The sequence below is a fragment of the Arachis ipaensis genome, chromosome B6, assembly GCF_059453495.1.
Source record: "Arachis ipaensis isolate K30076 ecotype BB chromosome B6, ASM5945349v1, whole genome shotgun sequence".
NCBI classification, from domain to species: Eukaryota; Viridiplantae; Streptophyta; class Magnoliopsida; order Fabales; family Fabaceae; genus Arachis; species Arachis ipaensis.
In genome coordinates, this window is record NC_142441.1 from 95,113,719 (window position 1) to 95,123,662 (window position 9,944).

Here is a 9,944-nt window from a genome sequence, read left to right on the forward strand (position 1 = left end):
ATTTTTTTTTGCAGGCTTTGTATTCACTGCTTTTTCTTGCTTCAAGAATCATTTTTATGATTTTTCAGATTATCAAATAACATGTCTCCTTGTCATCATTCTTTCAAGAGCCAACATATTTAACATTCATAAACAACAACTTCAAAAGACATATGCACTGTTCAAGCATTCATTCAGAAAACAAAAAGTATTATCACCACATCAATATAATTAAACTAAGTTCAAGGATAAATTTGAAACTCATGTACTTCTTGTTCTTTTGAATTAAAAACATTTTTCATTTAAGAGAGGTGATGGATTCATAGGACATTCATAACTTTAAGACAAAGTTACTAAATACTAATGATCATGTAATAAGACACTAACATAGATAAGAACTTAACATAAAGAAAATGAAAAATAGAAAATTTGAGAACAAGGAATAAGTCCACCTTAGTGATGGTGGCATTTTCTTCTTGAGGAACCAATGATGTCCTTAAGCTCTTCTATGTCTCTTCCTTGTCTTTGTTGCTCTTTCCTCATTGCTCTTTGATCTTCTCTAATTTCATGAAGGATGATGGAGTGCTCTTGATGTTCCACCCTTAGTTGTCCCATGTTGGAACTCAGTTCTCCTAGGGAGGTGTTGATTTGCTCCCAAAAGTTCTGTGGAGGAAAGTGCATCCCTTGAGGTATCTCAGGGATCTCTTGATTTGCAGTCAAATGTTCTACCACTGAGCTATAGACCCTTGAGATGAATCTCTCCATCTCCTATGACTTGGAGGTGGAAGCTTTTGTCTTCCCTTTCCTCTTTCTAGAGGTTTCTCTGGCCTTAGGTGCCATTAATGGTTATGGAAAAACAAAAAAAAGCTATGCTTTTACCACACCAAACTTAGAATGTTGCTCGCCCTCGAGCAAAAGAAGAAAGAATAGTAGAAGAAGAAGATATGGAGGAGATGGAGGGATGTGTGTATTCGGCTATATGGGGTTTAAGGTGGTTATGAGGTGTGAAAAGGAGGGAGTGATGGTTTGAATTTTGAGTGGGTGGGTGTAGGTGGGTGTATGATGGTTTTAGAGGGGAATTGGAGGTGATTGGTGAAGGGTTCTTGGGAAAGGGTGATATAGGATTATGAGGAGGTAAGGTGAGTGGAGGTATGTGGGGATCCTGTGGGGTCCACAGATCCTGAGGTGTCAAGGATTTGCATCCCTGCACCAATTAGGCATGTAAAACACCTTTGCATGCAATTCTGGCGTTTAAATGCCGAACTGATGCTTGTTTCTGGCGTTCAGCGCCAGCTTTCTTCAGTGTGCATTCCTGGCGTCTGAACGCCAGGATGCTGCTTGTTTTGGGCGTTTAACGCCAGATCCACGCTCTGTTCTGGTGTTGAATGCTAGCCAGATGCTCCTTACTGGCGTTTAAACGCCAATAAGCCCTTCCTCCAGGGTGTGATTTTTCTTCTGCTGTTTTTGATTCTATTTTTGATTTTTCTATTTATTTTGTGATTCCACATGATCACGAACCTAATAAAACATGAAAGAACAATAAAATAAAAATAAAATTAGATAAATAAAAATTGGGTTGCCTCCCAACAAGCGCTTCTTTAATGTCAATAGCTTGACAGTGGGCTCTCATGGAGCCTCACAGATGTTCAGAGCATTGTTGAGACTTCCCAACACCAAACTTAGAGTTTGGATATGGGAGCTCAACACCAAACTTAGAGTTTGGTTGTGGCCTCCCAACACCAAACTTAGAGTTTGACTGTGGGGGCTCTAGTTAACTCTGCAGTGAGAGAAGCCTTTCATGCTTCCTCTCCATGGTTACAGAGAGAGATCCTTGAGTTTTAAACACAAGGTTGTTCTCATTTAGTTGAAGGATCAATTCTCCTCTGTCCACATCAATCACAGCTCTTGTTGTGGCTAGGAAGGGTCTTCCAAGGATGATGGATTCATCCTCATCCTTCCCAGTATCTAGGATTATGAAATCAGCAGGAATGTAAAGGCCTTCAACCTTTACTAACATGTCCTCTACTTGTCCATAAGCCTATTTTCTGGAATTGTCTGCAATCTCCAAAGAGATTTTGGCAGTCTGTACCTCAAAGATTTCCAGTTTCTCCATTACAGAGAGTGGCATGAGGTTTACTCCTGACCCAAGGTCACATAGAGCCATTTCAAAGGTCATGGTGCCTATGGTACAAGGTATTAGGAACTTTCCAGGATCCTGTTTCTTCTGAGGCAATCTCAGTTGATCCAATGCATTTAGTTCATTGGTGAACAGGGGAGGTTCATCTCCCCAAGTCTCTTTACCAAATAAATTGGCATTCAGCTTCATGATTGTCCCAAGGAACTTGGCAACTTGCTCTTCAGTAACATCCTCATTCTTTTCAGAAGAGGAATACTCATCAAAGCTCATGAATGGCATAAGGAGGTTCAATGGAATCTCTATGGTCTCTAGATGAGTCTCAGATTCCTTTGGTTCCTCAGAGGGACACTCCTTGTTGATCACTGGACGTCCCAGGAGGTCTTCTTCCTTGGGATTCATGTCCTCCCCTTCCTCTTTGGATTCGACCATGATGGTTATATCAATGGCCTTGCACTCTCCTTTTGGATTTTCTTCTGTATTGCTTGGGAGAGCACTAGGAGGGGTTTCAGTGATCTTCTTACTCAGCTGGCCCACTTGTGCCTCTAAATTTCTAATGGAGGACCTTGTTTCATTCATGAAACTCAGAGTGGCCTTAGATAAATCAGAGACTAAGTTTGCTAAATTAGAGGTAGTTTGTTTAGAGTTCTCTGTCTGTTGCTGAGTGGATGATGGAAAAGGCTTGCTGTTGCTAAACCTGTTTCTTCCACCATTATTAAAGCCTTGTTGAGGCTTTTGTTGATCCTTCCATGAGAGATTTGGGTGATTTCTCCATGAGGGGTTATAGGTGTTTTCATAAGATTCACCCATATAATTTACCTCTGCTATTGTAGGGTTCTCAGGATCATAAGCCTCTTCTTCAGAAGATGCCTCTTGAGTACTGTTGGATGCAGCTTGCATTCCATTCAGACTCTGAGAAATCATATTGACTTGCTGAGTCAATATTTTATTCTGAGCCAATATGGCATTCAGAGTATCAATTTCAAGAACTCCCTTCTTCTGAGGCGTCCCATTACTCACAGGATTTCTTTCAGAAGTGTACATAAACTGGTTGTTAGCAACCATGTCAATAAGTTCTTGAGCTTCTGCAGGCGTTTTCTTTAGGTGAATGGATCCACCTGCAGAAGTATCCAATGACATCTTAGCTAATTCAGATAGACCATCATAGAATATATCCAGGATGGTCCATTCTGAAAGCATGTCAGAAGGACACTTTTTGGTCAGTTCCTTGTATCTCTCCCAAGCCTCATAGAGGGATTTACCTTCTTTCTGTCTGAAGGTTTGAACATCCACTCTAAGCTTACTCAGCTTTTGAGGAGGAAAGAACTTGGATAAGAAAGCCTTGACCAGCTTATCCCAAGAGTTCTGGCTATCCTTAGGTTGAGAGTCTAACCATATTCTAGCTCTGTCTCTCACAACAAAAGGGAAAAGCATGAGCCTGTAGACTTCAGGATCTACTCCATTAGTCTTAACAGTATCACAGATCTGTAAGAATTTAGTTAAGAACTGAAAGGGATCTTCAGATGGAAGTCCATGAAACTTGCAGTTTTGTTGCATCAGAGAAACTAATTGAGGTTTAAGCTCAAAATTGTTTGCTCCAATGGTAGGGATGGAGATGCTTCTTCCATGTAAATTGGAATTAGGTGCAGTAAAGTCACCAAGCATCCTCCTTGCATTATTATTATTTTTTGCTGCCATCTCCTCTTCCTGTTCGAAAATTCCTGTATGGTTGTCTCTGGATTGTTGTATTTTAGCTTCTCTTAGTTTCCTTTTCAGAGTCCTTTCAGGTTTAGGATCTGCTTCAACAAGAATGTTCTTGTCCTTGCTCCTGCTCATATGAAAGAGAAGGGAATAGAAAAATAATAATAGAGATCCTTTTTACCACAGTATAGAGGTTCCCTTGTTGTGAGTAGAAGAAAAGAAGAGTAGAAGAGATATGAGATGAAGAGAAATGTTCGTAAATGAATAAATAAATAGAAGAAGAAGAGGGAGAGGGAATTTCAAAAATTAATTTTTGAAAAAGAGTTGATAATTTTTGAAAATTAAAGGAGAATTAAAATTAAAATTAAAATTTAAACAATTGATTAATTAAAAAGAATTTTTGAAAAAGAGGGAGGTATTTTCGAAAATTAGAGAGAGAAGAGTAGTTAGGTGGTTTTGAAAAAGATAAGAAACAAACAAAAAGTCAATTAGTTAGTTGAAAAAGATTTGAAAATCAATTTTGAAAAGATAAGAAGATAAGAAGTTAGAAAAGATATTTTAAAATCAAATTTTTGAAAAAGATATGTTTTAAAAAGATATAATAGAAAGATATGATTAAAATTAGGTTTGAAAAAGATTTGAATTTTAAAATCAAAATTAATGACTTGACTCACAAGTAATCACAAGATATGATTCTAGAACTTAAAGTTTGAATCTTTCTTAACAAGCAAGTAAAAAACTTGAAATTTTTGAATCAAAACATTAATTGTTGATGATATTTTCGAAAATATGATATAAAATTAAGAAAAAGATTTTTGAAAAGTGTTTTAAAAATTTTCGAAAATAAATAAGAAAAATGAAAAAGATATGATTTTTGAAAAAGCTTTTGAAAAAGATAAGATTTTCAAATTGAAAATTTGATTTGACTCATAAGAAACAACTAGATTTTAAAAATTTTTGAAAAAGTCAATCCAAATTTTCGAAATTTATGAGAGAAAAAAGGAAAGATATTTTTTTTATTTTTGAATTTTTAATGATGAAAGAGAAAAACAAAAAAAATGACTCACAACATGAAAATTATGAATCAAAACACATGATGCATGCAAGAACACTATGAATGTCAAGATGAACACCAAGAACACTTTGAAGATCATGATGAACATCAAGAATATATTTTTGAAAAATTTTTGATGCAAAGAAAACATGCAAGACACCAAACTTAGAAATCTTTAATGCTTGGACTCTAACAAACGAAAAATGCATATGAAAAACAAGAAAAGACACAAAACAAGAAAATATGAAGATCAAACAAGAAGACTGGCCAAGAAAAACTTGAAGATCATGAAGAACACTATGAATACATGAATTTTCGAAAAAATGCATAAAGAATTTTTAGAAAAAATGCAATTGACACCAAACTTAAAAATTGACTCAAGACTCAAACAAGAAACACAAAATATTTTTGATTTTTATGATTTTATAAAAAATTTTTTTATTTTTTTTCGAAAATTAATGTGAAAAAGAAAAATAAAGATTCCAAAATTTTTAATATGAATTCTAGGAATCTTGCACTCTTAGTCTAAAGCTCCAATCTGAGGGTTAGACATGGCTTACTAGCCAGCCAAGCTTTAGAAGATACAAATCAGGCATATAACAGCTGATACTTCATCCCACTTCATATACATGCCTTTTATGTTGACAAGTGGAAGTCTCAATCCAAAAGAATTTGGATATGGCTTTACAGCCAGCCAGGCTTCAACATGTTACCATGAAACTCTAGAATTCATTCTTAAAAATTTTGAATAATTTTCGAAAGATTTTTGAAAACAATTTTTTTTTGTGAAAAGAAAACGAAAAGAAAGTTACCTAATCTGAGCAATAAGATGAACCGTCAGTTGTCCAAACTTGAACAATCCCCGGCAACGGCGCCAAAAACTTGGTATGCAAAATTGTTACTCAGGTTGTAAAATTTGTTGTTCGTTCTCTCCCTGGCAATGGCTCCAACAAAATGGTGCACAATACCATGGTCCAAACATAACTTCACAACTTCGCATAACTAACCAGCAAGTGCACTGGGTCGTCCAAGTAATAAAACCTTACGTGAGTAAGGGTCGATCCCACGGAGATTGTTGGTATGAAGCAAGCTATGGTCACCTTGTAAATCTCAGTCAGGCGGATATCAAATGGTTATAGTATTTTCGAATAATAATAATAAATAAACATAAAATAAAGATAAAAATACTTATGTAAATCATTGGTGAGAATTTCAGATAAGCGTATAGAGATGCTTTTGTTCCTTTGAATCTCTGCTTTCTCGCTGTCTTCATTCAATCAGCCTTACTCCTCTCCATGGCAAGCTTTCTGTAAGGGCATCACCGTTGTCAATGGCTACATCCCATCCTCTCTATAAAAATGGTCCAAATGCTCTGTCACGGCATGGCTAATCATCTGGAAGTTCTCGATCATGCTGGAATAGGATTCACCCTCCTTTTGCATCTGTCACTACGCCCAGCAATCGCGAGTTTGAAGTTCGTCACAGCCATCCCTTCCCAGATCCTACTCGGAATACCACGGACAAGGTTTAGACTTTTCGGATCTCAGGAATGGCCATCCATGGGTTCTAACTTATACCACAAAGATATTAATAACTCGGACTCGTTCCCCTGTATTAGATATCTAAGAGATATTCATTCTAGCTTGTTTGCATGTAGAACGGAAGTGTTTGTCAGGCACGCGTTCATAAGTGAGAATGATGATGAGCGTCACATAATCATCACATTCATCATGTTCTTGGGAATGAATGGATATCTTAGAAGCGGAATAGGTTGAATTGAATAGAAAAATAGTAGTACTTTGCATTAAATCATGAGGAACAGCAGAGCTCCACACCTTAATCTATGGAGTGCAGAAACTCTACCGTTGAAAAATACATAAGTAATGAAGGTTCAGGCATGGCCGAATGGCCAGCCCCCAAACATGATCAATAGATCAAAAGATAATCCAAAGATGTCTAATACAATAGTGAAAAGTCCTATTTATACTAAACTAGTTACTAGGGTTTACAGAAGTAAGTAATTGATGCATAAATCTACTTCCGGGGCCCACTTGGTGTGTGCTTGGGCTGAGCTTGAAGTTTACACGTGGAGAGATCATTCTTGGAGTTGAATTCCAGTTTGTAACGTGTTTCTGGCGTTCAACTCTGGTTCGTGACGTGTTTCTAGCGTTTAACTCCAGACTGCAGCGTAGAACTGGCGTTCAACACCCTTTTGCGTCATCTAAACTCGACCAAAGTATGATCTATTATATATTGCTGGAAAGCCTTGGATGTCTACTTTCAAACGCAATTGAAAGCGCGCCATTTTGAATTCTTTAGCTCCAGAAAATCCATTTTGAGTGCAGGGAGGTCAGAATGCAACAGCATCAGCAGTCCTTCTTCAACCTCTGAATCTGATTTTTGCTCAAGTCCCTCAATTTCAGCCAGAAAATTCCTGAAATCACAGAAAAATACACAAACTCATAGTAAAGTCCATAAATGTGAATTTAACATAAAAACTAATGAAAATATCCCTAAAAGTAACTAGATCTTACTAAAAACATACTAAAAACAATGCCAAAAAGCGTATAAATTATCCGCTCATCAAGAACCGAGAGAATCGACCCATAAACACTTGAGTGATTAGAGTGTATACACTTCCAGTGAGGGTTCGGTGCTCAAATCTTTGTTCCTGGCTTTCATGAGCTTTCTTCTTGCAAGTTTACTTGTCCTTTATTTTGAGATTTAAATTAGTGGAATTCACTTATGGTTGTTCATGGAGAATTTGTTTACTTTAAACCAAGTAGGTAGAAGTATTTTAGCATGTAGTTGCATTCGCATAGATAGGTTGCATTGCATGAGTCTCACCTTTTTTCCTTCATTCTTTTGGTCTCCTTGAGCTAGCATGAGGACAAGCTAATGTTTAAGTGTGGGGAGATTTGATACACCACTATTTTTTTATATATTTTGGATTGAATTGAGTCGGTTTTGTCAACTTCTCTCACACTTATTCATGTAAATTGAATGTTTTTCATTCCTTTCTAATTTTGTGCTACGATTGAAAACATGCTTCCTAGGCCTTAAAATTATTCATTTTTAATTATCCTTTGTACCATTTGATGCCGTGATGTGTTTGTTAAGTATTTTTAGGTTTACACGGCATGAATGGCTTAAAGGATGAAGAGGAAGCATGCTAAAGTGGAAGGAACACAAGAAACTAAGGAGTTGAGAGGCGAGGAGCGACGCGCATGCATGGCTGGCGCGTGCGCATGATTTGAAGCATCTTACAGCGACACGTACGTGTGACTGACGCGTACGAGTGACAAGCGCAGGAGTTCAGTGATGCGTACGCGTGGCCGATGCGTACGCGTGACAAAGCGTCACGTGCTGCACTTAACAGAACTTGCTGGGGCGATTTCTGGGCTGATTTGGACCCAGTTTCAAGCCCAAAAACACATACTAGAGGCAGGGGCAAGCTGGGACTAGAGACACTTTCATTTTCACTTACTTTTAGTTTTAGTTTTTGAATTGGAGAAAGAAAAACAACTACTGTCCTCTAGGTTTTTGATTTCTTAGTTTTGCCTTGGATTGGATCTTGAGAGAGCTGCTACTACCTTCTATTGAAGTCATCATCTCTATAGTTTGCTTTTCCAATTTTCCTATTACTCTTTTCCTTTTGTTTATTTTGCATTCACGTTTGGATCTTGTCACCTTTGATTATTATTAATGCATTAAAGTATTTTCATATTTATTTTTATTGCTTGTTTAATTCGTATTGATTATTGTCCATACCAGTTTTAATTTGATTAATTTCTCAAGAGTTTTACCATGTCTTTTATTTATTCCTATTATATGTTATTGAAATGGACATTCATGTTAATGGAGTAGAGCTCCCAACTTGGCTTAGGAGTTGATTAATTGGAAACCCTTGAGTTGTGATACTCAAGTGTAATCTGTAATTGGAAATTACTGGCTAACTTGATTCTCACCAACTCTAGTCCTTCCTCCTGAAGTGACTAGGACTTGTGAGCTAGAGTAGTGATACCCACTTGACTTTCCTACAACTGCAAGAGGCTAACTAAGTGGAAGCAATAACCCTTTGCTATTACACTTAGGGAAGACAACAATGATAGAAATTCCAATTATCTCTCCTAACCAAGGTCTTTTATTTCAAATACATAACATCTCTTGTTACTGCTCATTGTTTTAATTTCTAGCCATTTACTTTTCCATTCTCCAGTTCAAAAAATTACTTAGAAAAATTCTAACCAATAAATTGCACCTTGTGTTAACTCTTTGGGAAACGACCTGGGATTCTACTCCTGGTTATTAATCTTAATTGTGACACACTTTTAAATTGATAGTGGAATCTTCATCGGTTAAGAACTGTACTTGCAACGCTGTTTTTATAAGAAATTCTTAACCGGCATTTTTCCACCCATCTTGCAGAAATCAGCAAGTGTGCGTATGCACAACGTCTGTGTGTACGCATAGGATGAAAATCAGCAACTGTGCGTACGCATAGGTACCAATGCGTGACTTCATTAAAAAGTCACATGGCTCGCGATTTTGAGGGTTTTTTGGCCCATTTTTTACGGTGCTGAAGCTTATATGAAGGGACAAGCAACACCAACTCACACCATATACATCATACAACACACTTAGGAGTAGTTTTAGGTAGTTTTAGGTTAGGTTTTCTCTCAACTTTCTTAGGGTTTTTAATTAGGATTTAGTAGCAATTTCAATTCCCAATTTTGATCTTGGATCCTAGCTTGTTTCTATTGTAAGTATTTCTTTAATTTTTTCTTTTATTGCACTATTGTTCTACACTTTCTTATATTTTAGTTTCCTTTGTCAATATATACATAGTCTTGTAAGTTTGAGTTTCGGTTAATGAATTTGATGTTTGATGGTTATTATATGTTTATTGAGTTTCCTTTGTTGCTTTTGATCATTGGTTGTTCATAGTTTTAAGTAATTTTTCAATTTTTCCATGTTTTGTGATTATGCCCTCCATGTGTTTGATGAAATGCCAATTTTGATTATGGAGTGAACTTTCATTCCTTGACTTGGGAAAATGAGTATATGGGTTACTAG

General features: G+C 36.7%; 1 non-coding gene across 1 annotated transcript; it reads left to right on the top strand.

Annotated features, from left to right (window-relative positions):
- The first annotated feature begins 3,307 nt into the window (after window positions 1-3,307).
- Window positions 3,308-3,415, top strand: LOC148561857 (small nucleolar RNA R71). Its single transcript, XR_015887469.1, has one exon. It is a non-coding gene; the product is annotated as a small nucleolar RNA R71 (small nucleolar RNA).
- The last annotated feature ends 6,529 nt before the right edge of the window (window positions 3,416-9,944 follow it).